The 21,222-nt window shown below is 43.7% G+C and overlaps 1 protein-coding gene across 5 annotated transcripts in view; it reads left to right on the top strand.

Moving 5' to 3' along the window:
* DAB2 (DAB adaptor protein 2) overlaps nucleotides 1-5,434 on the top strand; it is a 313,212-nt gene extending 307,778 nt beyond the window's left edge. For all 5 annotated transcript variants that reach the window (XM_078674996.1, XM_078674994.1, XM_078674993.1 and 2 more), the window contains one exon: nucleotides 5,033-5,434. The gene's annotated coding sequence lies outside the window, so the exon portion shown is untranslated. The remainder of the gene's footprint in view (nucleotides 1-5,032) is intronic.
* Nucleotides 5,435-21,222: the final 15,788 nt, after the last annotated feature.

The raw sequence follows: 21,222 nt of genomic DNA, 5'->3' as shown, positions 1-21,222 counted from the left end.
TCATAACTATCCCTGGGAACAAGGTAGGAAAATAAAGTTTAGTATTCCTGAACGCAGAATGTTAAAATGCATCTTTTAGTGAGGGTGATTTTTACATTCTGTGTTTGAAAATACCACTTTTAGAAAGTAGGTATTTTCTTGCTTAGCCATCCAGTGTGCCTCTGCTAGAGTGTGCATTGACTGTCTGGCTTTGGAGTGACAGGGGCTGGGGAGGTGCAGTGGCTCCAGAGAGTCTGGATGAGTCAGGGCTGGGCTGACTAGACCTGGGCTACATTTAGAGTAGGGGGAGGAGATTTCCTTTCACCTGAATGGGCTTGGTCTGCACCCCACAATGCTGTCTCCACCTCCTGCCAGGAAGTTGCACCAGGGAGGACAGAACTGATTTTGTCAGAGGGCTTCTCTGCCACCAGAGAACAACGGATTTTGCTGTATAAAAGAGGGTCCTAGACTTTTAGATCCCTTCTGGGAAATTAAGAGGAACATTTGCCAAGGAGAAGAGCTGGAGAAACTGAGGAGTAATACTGCTCCTGTGCTGTTTGCTGTCTGGGGTTGGCCTGCAGTGGCTACTTTCTGCCGAGGAAAGGTAAAAGGACTTTGCTGTTTGCTGTGTCCCCTGCTTGAGGAAGATCTCCAAGGGCTTCAAACTGAGCTTGCCTCCTGTTCTGAAGTCTCAGGGACACAAGGACTTCACCCCCAGCTCCCCTGAACTTCCTTGCTAGGAATTCTGACCTGCCAAGATGTGCCTGTAGCTATTCTGGGCGTCTGGAGGTTGTTATGGCTGAAGGGAGCTGAAAACTCAACAAAGAGAAGTGTGACGCACCCATACCTGTTTCCTACGCATCACCGAAGAAACCGACTCATCGCCTGCCCGCGGCTCAAGAAATCGCCACGCGCTGCTTCGAGTGCACCAATCTCTGCAGTCCAAGATCACCGCACCGATTTTGACGCAAGCCCTGCTGTGCGACTGCCAGAACCCACGCATCAACCCGGATCTTCTCACCGCATTGAGGCGCCAAGTCTGTTGCATCGTTGGGTGGTGCAGTAAGAAACCGATGCATCACCTCCCCACGCAGTAAGAAACCGACGCATCAACTCTTCGGCAAGAAACCAACACATCACCTCCCCTGCATAGCGTAGCAGTAAGGAACTGACGCATCACCTTCCCTGAGTGTAAGGAACCGACGCATCACCTTCCCTGCAACCCTTTTTGTTTGTGTGCGCGACGCATCCAAGGTACTTTGTGTGAAAAGTGCTTTGAACTGAACTATTTCTACCATTTGAAAGTCATATTTGTATCACTGTATTGTGGATTTTTGTTGTTTATGTCTTGTTTTGGTTTAGATAAAGATTACTTATTTTTCTAAACTGGTGTGGTGAACATTTGTAGTGTTTTCACTGTATTACTGTATGTGTTCACAAATGCTTTACACACTGCCTCTGAGATATACCTGTCTACTCGTACCAAGCTACCAAGGGGGTGAGCAGGGGTATTTTAGAAGTGTATCCTCCTTACCCTGACTAGAAGCAAGGGTCCCTATTTGGACAAAAGTCCTACCTCTGCCTACTAGATACACCCATTTCTAACACATGCCACTTATTTTTCACAAATGAACTACACTTACTAAATACAGCACTCTGCGATATTGTATATGATGAGTGTGGTTTTATCTCTCACACTACTGGGGCACTCCTAATCATGTCCTTAAATTATATGAATAAGAGAAAATGATGTATGACTTTGTAATGCATTTTTACTATGTTTCATTCATGTGGCCAGCAGTGTGATTCCTTGGAATGGAATGAAGAATGCTATCTCAGAGAACCACAAGCCATATTTCATAGGCAAACACATTCTGTGCAAGGCCCCTAATAATGAGACATAAGGAGGCTGTGGTGCGTTTCACTGCATAAAAAGAAACGTTTTGAAGGGAAAGTTACTTACTAAAGAATTCTGAAGACCGATTAAACATTTCCGGTGCACCTACATTAAATTTAGGGGCTCAAAAATGCCATCTTTCACTTTAGATGACAGATTCTGGTTGACCGCATTCAATATAAGTGCAGGAACATAGACGTATCTAAAAGAGTGGGAAAGGAGAACTGGGCATTTTGAAAGTAGTGAACAGACAGAAAGTTGTAACTTTGAGGGGATTCTCAAACCTTTCAGTGGTTTTCGCATGCAGCTTATGCATCTATACTTTGGTGCTCATTGTGATCAGCCTGGTAATTCGGCCAGAAAGTGTTGCCCCTGGTGATATGGTAATTTTATCTCCAGGGTATGGAAATACTGCACCATTTAGAGGCTGGCCCCGCAGTTCCATGTAGGAATGGAGGGGAATAACGGAGAATATAGAATTAGTTGTAATCGTCATTGGACTGGTAACTCATGAACCCAGACCCATCGGAGATTACAAACAGCTCATAATGATGGCTTTATTGATAGAAAATGCAATTTAAGCATGTAGTTGGGGGTAAGAATATTACTCACACATTCCCATAATTTGGGGAATGTGGGAAAATGGATTTATCGAGCAGGGAAATATTTTCCTGTAATGAAAAAAGAAAAGTTTGATTTGCTCATGCATATTTCATCCTTCTGATTGCATGCCCTGAGTCCACCAGATTAAGTGGAGGCCAGCCAGAGTATTCATGGAAAGCTACAGCTTTCATAGAGTTCCATGAGCCCTCCTAGGAAATGTGTGCATTCACAAAAGTCAGAAACCTGCTCAAAATTTCAGCCTACAATGAATATTTGTTAGACTATTAAGAACCGCTTTATGATTTTATTCACAGTGCCCCCTACACTGTGAGCGACTAAAGCATTCAAGTATGCTTGCACCATTGCTCTGGTTGGAGAAAACCACCTCCCCCACGTTAGTCTGCCACGCTAACGCCCATTTGGGGGCGTGATTCTCACTGCCCCAGAAGTTCGGATGTGGACAGTAGTGGTTGTTAACGAGCTCAACCCGAGTTCTCCGCCTGAACCGCAGATGAGGGCCTAAAAAACAGAGAGGGCCTTTAAAACCATTATAGCCCGAGGCAGAAGTAATGTTATGTGCCTAGAACGTTCCACCCACTGAGGGTAGAATGTTCTAAAGTAAATAGGGAGAAACAGAAGGTCAGTACCAGCCATTATTTGTCCTGAGCTACTCCATTGTTCTAATTAAGCATTATAGCCTTCTGCCGAGGGCAATAGCGTTTGTTAACCGCATGCGTGCGGTGCAGATTTCCGCGCTGCGCTGAAGTTCGCAAAAACCCGCGGTTCATGAGTGTACAAGAGGTGTACCTCATAACGAGCTGAGCTAGTCATGAGCGTCGAAGGGGTTAAAGGCCCTTAACTCAGCCTACAATGAGGGGGAGGGAGCTTAACATCCAGCATTAGGGCTTGCTAGCTATTGTTGTTCCATTGCCATAAGTGGAACTCCAGACATTCCACTGTTCGAAATGTATTAAGTGACATCCTGGCATGCGTTTGTGGTTGTCACACATTTTTTGTTTTGTGATAGTAAGCCTAATTGCATTGAACGCCCATGCCACTCCTCTATATTACTCCCCTTGAGAGTCTAACCTTTCTCTGCTTAGCAATGCCAAATGTACATTGCTCACGCATTTACAGCAATAAAATATCAAAAATTACCTACCTTAATGGACATATAAGTCCATTTAAACATTAAAGTTGATGGATGAAATTAGTTTATTTGTGTTTTCCTTTTATTTACTTGAACATGGAATTTGATTTATGTTTGTCGTGCATGTTTCATACTTGTGCGAATCCTGTTTAGTCTTCCATAATTGCCATGTACCTTACCTCCTCTTGAAGGGTTTCTTTAGACATCCTGTCAATGGATAAGGATTAGTATATGCTTTGAAGCTCAGACTGCTTGTTTCTGTCCCGTTCGGCTGCTTGTCTGAAAGGTACATCTCTTGACATAATTACCGAACGAGCAACTAAACTGAGCCTTCCTAGACACAAGCTGGATGTTTATATTCCTATTTTAATTTTGAAGAAAAGTAGGCCTGGGCGTGAAATTCTGCTCCTCTCGCGGAGTTGGAGTTTTTCCCACTCCTTGTAGCAGAACTCTGCGAACTTCGCACAGGCCTATAAAATACACAGAAAACAGAGGGACATATTTAGTGGAGAAGTGGTGGAGCGTGGCGTTAGCGTCCTTGACTAAACGTCAGGCTCTGCCACTTCTGAAACGCACGGCTGCACCATATTTACAACAATATGGTGCAGCCCTGCGTCTCCTCCTGTACTGGCTCTAAATTTAGCAGCCTAGGGCCAACGCAGGCAGCCTTGCAACATAGTGCAAGGGTGTCTGCGTTAAGGGAAGATTGTTTATGTGCAGGAAGGTCTGCCTTCCTGCACATAAACAATCTTTAAATGGCGTTTTGAAACTTCTATGTCTGCTGCTTAATGCAGCACACATAGAAGTTGCAAAACACCATTTTTTAAATGTATTGTTTATGTGCAGGAAAGTACACCCTCCTGCACATAAACTATCAAAGGCCTTTTGCTGTTTCTATGGGTGCTGCACAACACAACACGTATGGAACCAGCAAAAACAGGAGAAATTAAAGGTTTTCCCTTTCCTTAATTTTAGTGCTGCCCTATGTTTACGCCACCCTTATAAATATGAGGCAGCATCAAAATCAATGGGTGTTGCGGTGGAACGCCCACAGTAAAACCCATTACCCTCCCCTTTACGCTAAATACAGCGTGAAAGGGTGCCTTATTTACAAGGCAGTGTTAAGCCACGTTAAGTGGCCTAGCGCTGTCTTGTAAATAAGGCAAAGCCCCTATCGCCACCACCCACGTCACTAAAAGTGGCGATGTGGTGGTGATAGGGGCTTGTAAATATGCCCCAGAGTGAGGTATGAAGTCTTCTATAATCAGTCATCCACTCTCCAGAACTGGCTGCTCAAGGTCAGAAGAAAGAGAATAAATAAATCAGTCTGTGAAGTAATTGTGCTTTGTATGAAGTTTACCTCAGCTACTAACACCAACCTTAAAAAATCTCTTTATTTCCAGGTAAAAATCTTTTTTCAGAACATGGATTTTGCACACGAGAAAATCAACAAAACTCCAACTGATTTTCGAAGGATAAAGGAAGTGAACAATTACTGTCCCTCTCCTTGTCAGCCTTTCCTGAAGACCTATTGACTGTATCTCCTCGGATGCCTTTTTTACATAATTTGTACTTCTGTCTATATGCAGGAAACTTCTACCTTTAGGTTTTAGCAGACTGATGGATAAGTCCCTCAAGCAAATTACGTTGTGTTGTTATGAACTATCAATTTGGTAGCAATAATATCAACGCTATTTATGTGTAATCAGTGGATGTAACAGTGTATTTTTTGTTCTAAATCAAAGACATACTGAGAATTAAAAAGAGAATTAAAAATAGCATAAGTAAAATATTATATAACCTTATGAAATTATCAACGTGTATTATTTATTTTGGCTTGCCTTTAGAACTGAGTGTATTTTGATTTGATTAACATGGAAATAATGTATTCTATAGAGATGCAAATATGTTACTCCCAACATTTGGACCATTGGAATTCAGGCCTATTAACACCTATTTCCTATTCCGATGAATACAGTACTAGTTTCTGAAATACCAACATTCTATTTTGGGTTCTTATATTAATGGTGAGTGTGTATCATTTGTAAACAGCTACTGAAAATCATATTGTAATCCTTAGTTTTCCTATAACTTGAAAGTCTATTTTTTTTGTTTTTTGCTGGCTATCGCTACTGCACTGTAGAAGCAGCTTTATTCCGCCCGTTCATTAGTCATGCCTCAGCTCCGCCCTCCTCCACTGCACACATGGTCTTTTGCAGGTCAAGGCTGCTTCAGGGGTATGCACGTGGGGGAGCTGCACCCATTTTTACTGGTGGTCCGGTTCACTGTTCGTTTCAGTTTGTCTTTCCCAGTGTCTTTCAAGCAATGCCTCACAAAACACTGGCTTGACAATACATATAGTTTTTTAGCTTTAGTGCCCCCCACGACCAAAATGATAAAGTTCTATTTACAACCGACACGTAAAATATCAAATATTCAATTCAAAACCCTTCCAGCAGTGGAGAAGGAGGTATTCTCTTACATAGTTTGAGGAACACTGCGCTAACAGGATGTTAATTGTTAACCAGAATGCCTTTGACCATTAGACCAGTGACAAGGGCACATGGATGGAATCCATGTAATGATTGGTTATTCCCTAACTGGTATCTCGTCAAACGACCCATGTAGTCAGACTAACATATTTTCAGTAAGTATTTACCATGTCTAAAAATGTAGAAGTCTATCAAGTAATCGCTCAACTCCCTTTTGTTTGTTTTTTTCCCCAGAAACTAAGAATTTCGAGTCTTATAAGTTACAAAATAGCAACTTGTGCTGCAGCTTCCCATACTAGTTTAAGAATCTTTAAAAAGTATTGAGGTTCTGCCATAAATGATGTTACCGGACCAGTTTCATAGTTCTACCAATTCGTGGCACAGGTAGATGTTCTAAACTGGAAAATGTATTGATAAATACATCATGCATATTTTAGTAGTATGATGGATGCCAGTATATTCCAAATAATGTTACACTGTACGAACTTTCTTGTCAAACTGGCCATGGAAATCATCTCATCCTCATAATATAATTACACAGAGCATTAATTTGTGACTACATGTATCACTCTAGAAGGCCATGAATCAGAGGTGGGGCGCTCAATGGGGATAACAATCTGTAGTTGCACTTGCGTATCAGTTACGGACTTTATTAATTGAAACACTGACCATTAAAGCTCACATTGTAATATTTATATTTATTTTGCAACTGGGATTACAAGGAAATGTCAATATGAATACATTGTCACAGGTGTGTTGGGGAGAACATGGCGGCCAGCGGTTAGCAAGTTGCGCGAGGCTCCGATGGGCGGTTTTACCGTCTTTAAGCCTGTAACAGCTTCTGAAATGTTCGTGGAAACGCGTTGAGATCTGCTGGACTAGTGAAAGAAATGTAATCTTGTAAGTCAGGGGTCTATTTTCGTGTTAACCCTGGAGGGCGGAGGACGGAGAAAGTGAGTAGAACCAGTGCATCTTGCTGGCAAAGCTGTGGGCGTGTTTCCAGCCAGGTACGATGGACGTAGTGAAAGAATTGGTAACGCGCTGCTGACACATCCCGGTTTTGGTCCAGGCTCTGTGGTATCTTTATCGGCGTGATTCCCCTGGACCTGCGTATGGGGTGGAGGGGATAGCTGTTTCCACTCCTAACGCGGCAGTGTTGGCAGGCGCGGGCGAGAAGCTGGGCGAGAGTCAGGGGGTACAGGTTGCCGTGTGGTCATGGGCGGCTCTGGGGGTGGGTCGCGGGCAAAAGGCGGTGGCGAGATTCCCCATTCATAGCGGCAAAGGCAGAGGATGGCAGAGGTGGATGCGAGAGACTCGAACCCCCACAATCCACCATAACTGCACCGAGAAGCGGAGGACAAGTGGAGCTGCTGGAAGACACGGTTACAAGGCAGCAACAAACAGTAAGAGTACATTGTATGGAACTGGGGAATTCGGGAGGGTTGTCGGAAAAGGGTTCTCTAAGAAAGAAAAAAAGAGAATCAGCAGGTACTAAAACACTACCGCGGTATGCCTTAAGAAGTATAGGCAAGGATTCACCAGATCATTTAACAAGCATTTCCAATGCAATTTTTCTCGCATTTACGCAAGTTTAAGCTATTGGCATTGTAAATGACAATGCCTTTTATTTAAGTTTTAAAAACCAAAACATAAATAAAAGGCATTGTCGTTTACAATGCCAATAGCTCAAATTTGTGTGAGTGCGAGACCTATTGCATTGCAAATGCTTGTTATCTAAATGATCTGCTGTCTGCAAGTGTGCCTTGTTAGAGGCTGCGCCCAATAATGCTGCGCCCAATGATGCTGCAGCTGGCAGGGAGCATTGTGCAGGCACCCTCGGCATGCAGTTGCACTGTTTTATTTACCTTATGCACTCAATAACAGTTTGGTAAAAAAAACATAAGTGCAACAGACAACCGGCACATCAAAAACAATTGAAATGATGCCACTGTGTATCTGTTGTAAAATTAGCGGGCTTGTCAATGAGAATAACCCTCATTATCTCTTCATTTTCTGTGGCTCTAGCTGTGATGTCAGTCGGGCCGTGGGGTGTGGGTGGGGACGAGGGGGCGGGGAGGGTGAGGGCGGAAAGACTGAATAAAGCAAACATTTAAAGCAAAATTAAGATGAACCCTTTAACTGACTGACATGTTTTTCAGCAGTTTGAGTATTTTGCCGGAACAACATGGGTGGAATTCTTTGCATGTTTTCATCATGTGACCTTATGTTGCACCACAGTATCTGGAAAAAAAACAGAAGACATTTGCGTCTGTGCGACAAGTACGAATAATATTCCTCCAGGAAAATGTTAGTTTCTAAAATAATAGCGCTCAAATAAATATGCAGGGGGCGGGGTATCTACTGTATAAATAGCGCGGCAAAACTGGAAATTCTGAATGAAAAGCGTTCCTCGATAGCTATGCAGCGTCATCATCGAGCACGGTGTGATGACAGAGCAGGGAAGAAAACATTTTATATGTAGATATGAGCTTTTTTCCCTGTCCTGCGCTCAAATCTTTCAGAAGGGAGTGCTCCGTCGCCCTGATGATTATTTGATGAGCTGTTCCGCTCGGCTGATTGAATCGGGCGAGTGTCAGTGTGGTGGGGCTTGCAGACAAACCGCAGCCAGGAGGAGGCTCCCGACACAGGAAAGCACTCTGGCGCACTTTCACAGGAGCCGCCAGGCTGTTGAAGAAACACCCTGACAGGCGTGGCTCTGCGTCCTCCGAGCATGAAGCTGCCTCTGCGTTAGTCAGGGGTCCGGCCCGAGAGCCGTAGGCATGCGCTGGTCACGCCGGGCTGCCTCTGCGCCCATCTCGAGCAGTGGCCGCCGGCGCCGGGCCATGCTCGCCCTTTCGGCTTCTGGGTGGTGAATTTGAACTTGGCTGTGGCACCATGACGGTCAAGGAGTCTCCAAGGTACCTGGCGGCCCAGAGGCCGACATTTGGATTAAGACTTTCAAGGAACACATGCATTTCGAACTGGAGCTTCCTTGGCTCCCGGCCGGGGAAGAGGACCACCACTTCCCTGAAGATTTCTCCCAGCAGCTCTCCCAGGAACTCCCCCTGCTTCTTCAGAAAGTTGCTGGTGAACAAGAGCATCCGTCAGAGGCAGCCTTACCATACATGGTAAGGCTGCCGTGCGTGGGAAGCGGTGGTCCAACAGAGTTATCCTATGCAATGAACATTCAGGATAATTTGTAATACTGCCATGGACAAGGCTTAAATGCAGCGGAGAATGTGGCAGATACCAATCAGTGTATGATAAAGCTCTTATAACACGTCTGCTCTGTAGCGCCTACAGCATGTGACATTAAAAAGAATGCCAGGCTTATCAGTGTTCTGGTATTTCAGCCTAGTAAAGTGTTCACACAAGTCCATTGCTATTATTAGGTGTATTTTACCAGTGAGTCTGAGAGAATAATTCAATAGTGTGTGTAGTCACATACTTATCTTAAATATGTATGTATGAATGAATGTTTAGTTATATATTATTCACTCGAATGAAAGCTCTAATACCTTGATTAGCCTAACATAGCAATTATATATATATATATATATATATATATTCAGTTCGATGTCCAACTGTGAGACTGGCTGTGCACTGGGGGGAATTATTGACATGGAAGGGTAACCCTTTGACTCAAAATATTTTACTTGTCAGTTATCTAAAAAATGGGAAAGACCAACATAGGTTGCATTTAATTTAATCTGTAATAACTGTTAATTTATCACTTTTGCTGTCCGTTTTATTTTTAGTGCGCTAGCTTGCATCAACTTTGATTTCAGTATATGCTGACAGCAGCTTCAAAAAATACAAACAAATAAACTTCTTAACAATGGGCACGTTGTAGGGCTACTGAGAAGGTGTATGAGGAGAGATAGCGAGAGAGAAATAGAGAGATGGGAGCAAGAGACATTTATAAACAGAAAGATTCAAATTAACACATGTAAACAGGGTATTACAAGGGTGCAAGATTTTGGTTTTGGAAATGAAACCGCTAAGGTGCAAGCCATTCTACAATGCTTCCTAGAGCAAGTGCCATTCAGCTGTAGGTTAGAAAGGACATCATTCCTTCGGTGGGGAGCAGTGGTACAGTGACGGCATCTTCTAAAAATCACTGCAACAAAGAAATGTAGGGAGCGTCTCTCTGCAGCACACACTGTTTACCTTGTGTATATGTACCCTCCAGCCACAATCACAGAGAGAAAGTCATTGCGATCACGATCGCTGTGAAAGCGAAAGTCATTGCAATGACGCGAAGCACGCAAGGGATGCGCACGCAGTAGCGCGCTTGCTTGTACTCGTTCTAGCAAGTTGGTGGCCGCTTTGGGAGCACTTCCCAAAGCTGCTACTAAATGTCTCTCCGAGCAGCGCAGGTGCGCTGACTCAGCAAGACCTAAAAACAGTTGATCTGGATGTTTCAGGTCACAAGGCTACCACTGGTTGTGAGGTTTTGAACACCAAGAACCAAATAAAACTAGCAAAATATAAATCTAAGAGCAAGAGGAAGGAGATGGCAGTAACTCAAAATCAAACCAAGGCAAATTTCACGCCCTCATTAAGAGATTATTTTAAAGCACTGTCCAATACACTGATATTAAAGCCGGTAGACTACATGTCTACACATAAAGAGAGCAACCCTAGTAGTTCTTGTATAGCACTTCAATTTCCTGAGGGCATATTAAGTCCCAATAAGTTCCAGCCACCAGCAGGTATGTCAGCTGGAGAGCGGTCGAAGAATTCTTGATGCCAGATAAGGTCGGCGATAGGTTTAATCTGACTTTAAAGTATCAAATCCATTTATTGGACTGTAATGTAAATCATTAAATATAAACCTTTTTTTTTTAATTGTCTGTTTGACACTATTACAACAAACAAATGTGAGGGATGAAGCATTGGCTTGTCTGTACTCATAAACACATGTTGTGATCTTCAGGGAGCTAGAGGTAGGCCTACCCAGACAGAGCCCAGACACTGTCAGATGAGACCCTGACTGATTCATAATAATTCTGTTGATCACCCTTGGTGACTTTAATATCTGGTTCTATCATCCATTTCACAGTGCTGTAATTTCATTCATTCATTTAAATAAGCTTTATTCCATCACAAGAATCATAACAGAATTACAGAATCATAAAAAATATAAAATATATAAAATATACCTGTACATTAAAATGATACAAGATAAAAACAGAGATTTAAAACATGATTTTCCAAAGATGGTGCATTGCCTTTACAGGGTAGATAGCACATTATCTATTTCCAAATAACTCTGGCTTACGCTAAGCAACAATTAGTAATAAGATTGATAATCATAGAAGTGCATCCGCTCAGAGAATCGTTGTTCAGCTACATCTTTGAACCCACTGCCTTATTGGTTATTTTTGAACGTATAATCCATGCACAGCCCAAATACTTGGCAACACCGCACACAAACAGAGACCTTGAGGCATCTGTCCGCAGAATGCAAAGCGCCACTAGATGGTTCTTAGTTCCCAGTTGGATACAGATTGGTTTGAGCCATTTTGTCCTAGCCTGTTTATATGCAGGACATGCAAATAATAAGTGCTGCAATTTGCAAATTGATCATATACTCTCTGGCAGATCTCAACCTTTACAAACATGGACCTGGATCTGGATCTAACTTTTCAGCTGGGCACTCCTTGGATGACCTATGTTCTATTGCAGACACCATTGTAACACATCAGTGATCATTTTCTAGAGATTGACCACAGCACCAACCCCTTCTAAAGTTTAAAATTCCGTTTATTAGACAACTGGTCTGTGATACACAGTTCAAATGCAAATTTAATTAAAAGCTCAATATTACATATTGAACAAGCATTGACTATAAGTCTGGCGGTGACTGCCAGCCTCTTGACTGTGTCAATTCTTGTTTTGTCGTGTTCTTACTACATCTTTATGGTTTGGGGAGCTGCTGAGTACTCACCAGTACAAACACATTGTCTAAAAGCAAAATAATTTTTGGGGATGGAGCAAACGTTGTTCAAGCTCCTGGCACTGAAGGGAATTACTTTGTGTGCGAATGTGCTCCTGTTAAAAGAGCAGAATGGCAACACTCACAGTGAAGTTAGCGAATAGCCAAAGTGAGCTGATCCATTGTCCCATGGTGTATCGCTCTAGTGGGCTTAACCCCTTCGCTGCGGGGGTTATTCCCCCGCTGTGCTGGGGGGGCGCACACAGCGCCCCCATGCTCATGACGAGCTGAGCTCGTTATGAGCTACGGCGCTCCTGTGCTCATGACGAGCTCAGCTCGTCACAGGTGTATTGCCTCCCGTGGAACGCTCAGCACAGCGGGGGAATTCTCCCCTGCACCTGAGTTCCACAGGCCATGAGGAGCTCAGCTCGTCATGAGCACCGGAGCGCCGTGGCTCATGACGAGCTCAGCTCGTCATGAGCGTCCACGGTGTTAAGAAAAATGTGAATGGCACAACACCTGACCAGTGGATAAAAAAGGGCTGACTGAAAGCTCTTACAAGTAAATATCGTTTACATATAATTTTGCTAACTTTATAGGGTCTTGACTATAACCAGACTCTAGGAAGACTTAAAACAAACACATTGAATCATTATTTACAACATCATTTTGAAACACTTTGTAAAAGTTTTCCCACACATAAAATTCAATAATAGGACTTTCCAATGCAAATAAGTATCCTCCTATGTTTCCCAAGTTCCACTGTCTGGGCCCGATTCACAAAGGGACTTTTGCATTCCTGGTGGAGGCCCCGCAGTCATGGTGGGATGTCCACACTTGTGGCAAGACTTTTGCAATGAGAAACTGCAATGCGGAGATCCCACCATGAGGGCCGGACCCCCGGCACAACTTCAGGGCGGTCGCCATGAGTGCGGAGGCCCTTAGTGAATCGGATTCTCTATCGCGGACGTTGCAAGTGTGCCACATTTAAATTACTATATTGCCTATTGATGTAGGCAAATGTGAAGCTCCAAGGAGTTTGGTTGTTCTTATGAGTTTGGTTGCACCTCAGTGGCTAATCTGTGTCTCATTATAAGCAGTAAAGTGTGAAGATAAGTATCTACAGTAAAGTTTAAATAGTTTGGAATACACTCAACAGCCTTTTTTTCACAGGAACCTGGCTGAAATCTTCCATTGAATATATCTGACAAGTTCTATAAAGAAAGTGAATCACCGAAAGCACTCCCCCCTCTCCCCCCCCCCCTGATATCCACACTGTCGATGACGATCATGCACCTTACAGGGACAATAGGTTTAAGGAATTTCCTATTTTGAACTTCTTGCTTTCTTTCTACCTTCCTCAAAGAACTCTTAGCTCTTCCATTGCATATCTGGCTAAAGTACCCCGAGTCAGGAGGGAAAGATTTGCAGGGCGCTCCTTTTCATATAATGCGCTCTGAAAATCAGCTACTTCCCTTTAAAACCTTTTCCAGAACATTTCCCTGTAATAGAGTATCCAACATCATCTTGATATTTCTGTGTGGCACTTTCAGCGCTGGGATGCCTACGTGATCTACAAGTGCGACTTTTGGTATTATTATTATCATTATTATTATATGTCTCGCAATGGATTTGTTTACTATATCATTTGTGAAATATTCTTATTTCTGTAATATTAAATTGAAGTCCCTTTATTCTTTGGGTAATAGTAAAGTTCCTTCTAAAACGACTTCAGATGGTGCAGAATCATGCTGCTAGACTAATTCTAAGCCAGCCGAGATGGCATTCAGCAACCCCTCTTCTAAAAACACTGCACTGGCTCCCGGTGGCCCAGCGCTGTACCTTCAAAGTCAGCTGCATGACGTTTAAAGCACTCTATGGCAAAAGTCCCAAATTCATCTCTAATCTGATCGTAAAATATGCCCCGTCCCGAAGCTTACGTTCAGCACATCACTGTCTCTTACAAACCCCTTCATTCAAACGCAAGCGCACTGGCGGTTGCAGATTTGGCACCCTGGCACCTCGCTTATGGAATGCCCTTCCTCTTGAGATCAGGCTAAGCCCTGACCTCATGTCATTCAGGAAACTCTTAAAGACCTGGCTTTACCAACAAGCATACCACTAATCCCATAAACTTTCAACTCTGACTACTCTCTGTCTCTACAGCGCCAGGAAACCAACCGGTGTCAGTGCGCTATACAAATCATTGTTAACATAACATAACATAACAAATATACAGTTTGTGTGGCCTTCTAATCTCTCGTACATAAAGAGCCTATATATTGACTTGTTGCCTCCCTTGGTCTTCAGTAAAACATTAGAAACAATGGGCCTGATTTTCTCTTCCCATTTGCACACCAGTAATGTGCAATTAGCACTCTGACTGATTTGCGAGGCCTGTTTTGTGATAGGTTGCATCATAAATTGTACATTCGCAGGGTTTGCAAAAGAGCATGAATTAGGCAGGTTGTAATTTGCGGCCCCCTGTGATTGGCTGTGAATGCAAGGATGGAGTCTGCATATCTCGACTTCCACATCTATCTAGCGAAGCCTCAGTTTAAGACGAAGTGCTTTGGTCATAGTAGTTAGTGAGAGTGCGAGTGCTTGCTTCCACTGAGGCTACAGGGCATCATTACAGAGCTGCTTGTGCCACCTTGATGTTAAGAACCTTATTTAAAGGCAACACTGGAAGGCCCTGGAATAGATTTGAACTTTGTCAAAGAAATCAGAGCGCCTAATGCACTTCCTTTCCCTGATCATTACGAGTAGTTTATGAAGGATTATTTGTAAATAAAATTCCCAGGTATCAGACAATGTTGAAAGGCTCATTCTCCCATTTCTCCGATGTTTTCAGTTGCTTCTTTCCCAAAAATATTACTTCAGCTTTGCTCGTATTGATGGCCAATCTGTTTCCCTCACAGTGATTACTTAAACAGTCAACTTGTCATTGCAAACCATTTAGTGTGGACAATGACTACTCCTTGGTAAGTATAAAGTTACACTAAAACATTAGCAGGTGTCTGCCTCGCTTTTGGAAAAAAGAATTGTCATATTTGAAGCTGCTGGACGATCAGGTGCAAATCGAATAGAGGTGCCAGAACAGCACCCGTCCCTCCACCACCGTTATTACTGGCAGGGTACTAAAAGCCTCTCTTCATGTGGTTCTAACTAATTCATTCATTCTTTCTTCCTTGGTTAACAGAGTATTCCATATACACTAGGATGAAGCTTAAATCGAGAAGCAAATTCCTGTTTTGCAGTGATCGCCTTTGGGAGTATTAATTAAAGTGAGTTACCATCTTTTTTGTTCAATAAGCATTTTGGAACCCTTAAACTGCTGCAAACGCTGTTTTGAGGACGGATTCGGGGGTCGGAAGTGTGGGTCCCATTCATGGCTTGTTCCTGAGAAGCTACGAGGATCCGACACGGAGAAACATGTAAGAGGCCCGACACCTGAAAACTAGAGAGCCATGGGGCTCCCGCAGCTCCCGCAGCAGTTGAGCCCATGGTCGCTGACTGCCTACCTGTATTGGGAGGAACCACCACACATCTGGGCTTCCAAGGCCACCGAGTGAGTACGGATCTGAGCAGGCGCGCAACACCCATTGGGCTCACCGGGCTTCAGCCCCCCCCGTCGTGTGTGTCAGCCCGGGCTGACACAGCTTCGCGGCTGGCGACGTTTTAATTGCAGCCGCACCAGAGTACTTCACAGGTCTGTAAAAGACCATTTAAATGTAAATGAAGCTTTTGTTATGTTTTTAGCCCTTCTTACATCCACTCTGGTTACGGCTGGAAGAATAGCCCCCCCCATCCCCCCCCACTCTAGTTGCCCGCCTGCCTCCTGTAGTCGCCTCCACCCACACACCTCTGCTGATTATTTAAAGCAGGATTGGCTGGGATTCGGTATTCTCTGGTGCACTGTAAACCCAGCCTGATGGCGTGAAGCGAGACTTTATTTGCTGGGAGGTGTGAAGGTTTTAACGTGACAGTGGAAAGAAAAAAAAATGTGACTACCCAGAATCGTGAATGTCCTGAAAGCTGTCTCGTAGTAAATAGGCAATAGGCGTTACGTGAATAAGGAAATTATGCAGTATTCTGCTTCAAGTTAAACAGGTCAAATTTGCTTGATGATGCTGAATCTATTTTGTTCTAAAAATAAACATTCCCTTGTGTTCAGGTTCTTAATAGCAAAGGTTGCTTAATCAAGGGGTTTCATCTCTGGCCAGAGCAACAATTCTTAAGGCTACAGACTACACTATTTAGTGCGCCTTTTACTGGAAGTAGTGCGTACCTAAACATATAGATAAGAGGTTATAGGACGACATATTGTAGATGGTAATATGACATTTCAAGTACCATCCCAATTATTTCCGCAGACTAAAAACATATAATGGACAGGGTGCAACAGTTGCTGAAAGAATGCAAGTTGTGGGATAGGGGTGGGAGGTTACACTTCCTTACCCACATATGACACAGGCGTCCTACTGAATGAATCTCAACCAAATATACATTTGTTAGAAAGGAGGCTAAGATGCTGAAGCAAGTATCGTTTTTCAGTTCAGATGAGTTATGCGCCGCCGATAAAAAAATATTGCCCCTCAGAAAGGTATGGGCTTTGGTTTTATGAGCACAAATACTATCCAGAAGTAAACTTAAGAGAATATGTTACAAACACACTTAAGTTTTCCCCAACTACATGTTTAGACTTTTGACGTTTCTGAAATCAATTTGACAACTATATCGATTAAACATAGAAAGAAAAGGCAAGAACATTTGGCAAACTGAGCTATTAAAAAGCTTCTAGGCAGGAGGCAGATGGGAATTGGGAATGCATTGAAACCCAGAATAAAAGGTGGCCATCTTTATTTAACATTACGCTTAAAAAAATTGAATATGATTAGGCAAGGTGACCAAGCAAACTGAGGGATGGAATTGCTACTCCTAAAACCAAGAAACAATTTATGTAAATGCACTCAACAACTGGTAAATGCCATTTACCATTCAGTGGCATTACATTGTGTCATAAGACCAACAAAAAATCACTAATGTATTTCCTCAAGTGGTTCTATGACAGGTGGTTTATTAACATCAAAGCAGAAAGCTACCCCCAGAGATTTGAGAGGAACTAGAGCAATAAAGTGGCAATGATTCACCTTACTAGTATTTATTTTAACATACAAATACTCCTATGCAAAAGAACACTTCTAAGGGAAATCTGTAAAAGTTGCAAGGAGATACAGGGATGAATCCCCTACCTCCCCCACACACCCCTCAGTTAATTGGACTTCATATACGTCCAGATAGACTGAATGACGTAAAGTTACAACAGCCCTTTTTATTAAGAAGCAGACAAAGCTGAAACATCTTTCCAAAATGGTCACACCGCCCCCTGTGCCAAATTGCATTGACTGAACAATGATGTTGATTTTACCCAAACGCACGTCTAGACATCTAGAAATGGTGAAAATAGGGTTCAGATAATGTCCTCTCCATCTCCGTTCTGATTAGAACAAACCCTGTTGGAGGGCTGTTTTCAACCGTGGTCTTAGAAGTAATGTTTTATTGTTCATTTTCAATTGTTGCGTATGAACATTTTTACCTAGCACAGATACCATGACAACCGCTGTGCTGTTTTTCCACGTTGAGAAGACTGCTTAAGTCATCTTACAACTACTGGTTCGTGGCAGTCAGTGCTTTAGAAATAATAGTTATTAAACTTGTTGCCTTAGAACTTTAAAAAAAAAAAAAAAGGAAATTATGCAGTATTCTCACGTTTCCCCATTCCTTGCGCTAGAAATGTCCAGTTAACGTTTTCTCTGCATTCTGGTTCTTGTAACGGGATGAACACTTCTATACGTGCCTGAATTTACAGAAAAACCTTAACTGGAAAAGCTACTCGCGCACAAAAACAGGAGGCCTGAAACCTGCTTGAACGTTGTGTAAATTGCTGAGGTTCAAAGAAGGGAATAAAGGAAGCGTACTCTTTTATCTGCAGAACTTCTGCTGTTTGTAGACAATCCACGTTCACGAGCAGTTGTGAAAAAGTGGGTGTTCTCAAAGCTGCACTATAAAAAGAATGTACGTCTTCTGCTGAATGGGAATAGTGAAGCTGTTGGTGGAATGGCCAGGGGACGGCAGTGCAAAATGAACGTACCCAGCTACAGATGAGTGTACATATCTGCCAGGCTAAGATGATCATGACCGCATGACACTTTACTGACACGCATTAAAATAATTAAAGCATGGAAACCTTTCTTCCCCAGTTAAATTTCTATTTAGGCTGCGTGTAGCATGGATGCTTTAGCATCCAAGAATGTGATTTTAATTACCCTTTCGGAGAGGCCCAGAACCAACCCCTGCCAGCCCGCCTCTGAAAGGTTTCAACAACCCTCCCTGCCCCACACCTCTTGTTTTGTTTGAGACGGGCTGCCACCGAGGTGATATCCTTGACTGAATGCAGGGATTTCACCTAAGCACTTTTGGTGTGTTGAATTTGTATTCAGCTGTTTTAACAAGGCAAGGCAGCAGCTGCTTTGAGGGGAACATTGGCCCCAGACGGAGAACTATGCTTGAAGATAGGTAGTGCATGTTGTTTTGGGCACATGTCAACGGTACATGAGCGTCAAGGCACCTGGGACATCATGGGCATGGTGTTAGGATCGAGATTTATGGACGAGACTGCATAATTGCTGTCAAATTCACTCAGTCTCCTATGATGGTGAATATCAACAATGGTTGAGGTGAGGTCTGTCACTGACCCTTGGGAGGAAAAAGGGATAAGGGAGAGAGAAAAGGGAGACCCCCCAAAAGATCACCACAAGGACGCGCCAATCAATGCGTTGCCATGGTCCATCTATCAGAGGGAAAGTCTGGAGTAAGTCAGAGAAAATATGATCAAATACAAAGTAAGAAATGTGAACCAAAAGATCTCAACATTAGCACAGAGAATTTTACTGCTAACATTCAGAACAAGAGTGTGACCAGTCTCCCAGCTGCCTGAATCCAGCCAGAGAACCTAAGAGAAGAAAGGCAGGATACTTTGCTGAGGTGGAAGACACTGTCAACCCCATAGAAAGAAGTGAAGTAGCTGCAAGCTCCAGATTCAGGTCCACAGAGCCAACCCCATACGGAACAAAATAAAACTGTGGTGACACAAACATGTGATAGAGCTCACCAACTGCTGTCGCAGGTGAGAATACTCAGGGGACTGTGGCTCTTATTCTATCTCTGCTCATCCCTTCCTGGGTGTGCTCCCATAACCAGTGTTCTACCAAATCTGTGCCATATGTGTTTCCATATTTGTGACCCCAATCTATACTGTCAACCAGTGCATCCTTCAGCCATAGCCTGTTTGGAATTCTCCTTTGACGGGACAGATCAGTCCTACCAATTCTGACACTTTTCATCAATAGTTGAGATACGTTAATGCAGAGAGCAGGTACAGTCCTCACATAGTCATTGTGTTCCAAGAGAGACACACAATGCAGGGCGTATTATATTGTATTTGTAGAGCACTTACTACCCCTATGTGCGATGCTGAAGCACTTGTCCATGCGGGTAGCAGGTTACACCTTATGCTTGTATGGTTGGAAGAGTGTTGTCTTTGCTTTGAGCCTCTGTGGAAAGCGTCTCCATGCGGTGCATGATGAATACCAAGGTGCAGTTTTGTATTGCAGAATCGCCACTTCTGTTTCTCAGGTTGGCCTGAGCATTACCTGATCCTGATTGTCTGCCATTTTAGCTCCGCCCCCTTGATTACCTTTAGCCACGCCCCTTATTTGCTATGTTAGCCACCCCCGAAGTTAAGACCTAGTTGCGCCCCTGGATCTGAGCGCGCTGTCCACCGCCTTCTACTGCTGATTTCTGCTGCCCGGGACACACGGCGCTTAGAAAATGGCAGACGCGCCCAAAACTTAAAACTTAAACATACAACAAGAACTACAATATATGCACAGGTCTCCTTTTACCACCTTCAAACGTGCATTTAATCTTCAGCTATGATCAGGTATTCGCACTGCCGCTGACCCCACGCTTTGGTATCCCTGAGTCCCCGGTGCTTCCTCATTGGTATTGAAGCGGAGGGCCACACAAAATGGCGGGTGCGCTAACAGATTAAAATCAAGTCTCCAAGGGACTGATGTTGTCTAATGCTGTCTGTGTATAGCGCTTGAAGGGGGCGCATGCAAGCGCTTTCCTGACGATTTCCAGGCCCGGCAACCCGAAGCTTGATGAGGCATGTGAGCAAAAGCCTCAATAACAGCGCGTGAGCGTGAAGAAGGCAATGATCGAGCGCTTGAGTGAAGACAGGCAATACTGTGATGGCAGGCAGAGGGCAACCCTAAAATTACTGCAGTGTAATCAGTGAAAATAGTGAAAGCAGGCAGAAGGAGGCAGGAGGCAAAAGGCAAAAGGCAATTTTAAAAGCGCGAAATTGTGAACATTAAAGGAACATTAAGAAAGCAGAGTGCACAGGAGCACGACTGAATGTGTTCATGTACAAACACAGCAAGTACAGCAAGCAGGCAAACAGAACAAGCCAAGACACCATGTATAAATAGAAAACTGAACACTCAGGGATCGGACACAACAGTACACATAAGACATAATACACAATCCTGTACAAAACCGAGCAAGCTACGCAGAACAAGACACAACAGAGCACAGTAAAGCGAATGATGGAAGCAAGTTAAAGTAGCTCACAGCGCAGCACATGCGGGCGCAACAAATCTGACGAGGCAAGCCACATCCTGGGCTCACCTGGCCTCTGGATCATTGCTGCTGCCAACACCTAACTCCTGATACCTGGCACTGCTCGTCACCACGAGATAGGGTACTTGTCAATATTGACGCTGTAATTGCTGTAATTGCTACATCTACAGGGTACCGGACGGCACCTACTGGCACAATCGGACGACACAATCGGACTGCATTTATTGGCACAATCGCATCCTCTGATCTGAGCCCTCACCGACCATATCCCTCTATGGACCGGTGTTACGCTCTAAAATGAAGGTGGCTATCCCGGCACACTGCTCATCCTATGCGTTCTCATTAGCCCTAGGGATTACCACTGGGGTCATCACTGGGCCTGCCTCTCAGAAGGTGAAGTAGAGGAATTCTGCTGCAAAAGTACTCCGCTGCAAGTGTCACTATGAGCGAA

The sequence above is a fragment of the Lissotriton helveticus genome, chromosome 2_1, assembly GCF_964261635.1.
Source record: "Lissotriton helveticus chromosome 2_1, aLisHel1.1, whole genome shotgun sequence".
Lineage (NCBI taxonomy): Eukaryota > Metazoa > Chordata > Amphibia > Caudata > Salamandridae > Lissotriton > Lissotriton helveticus.
This window is presented reverse-complemented; position numbering and strand designations above follow the sequence as displayed.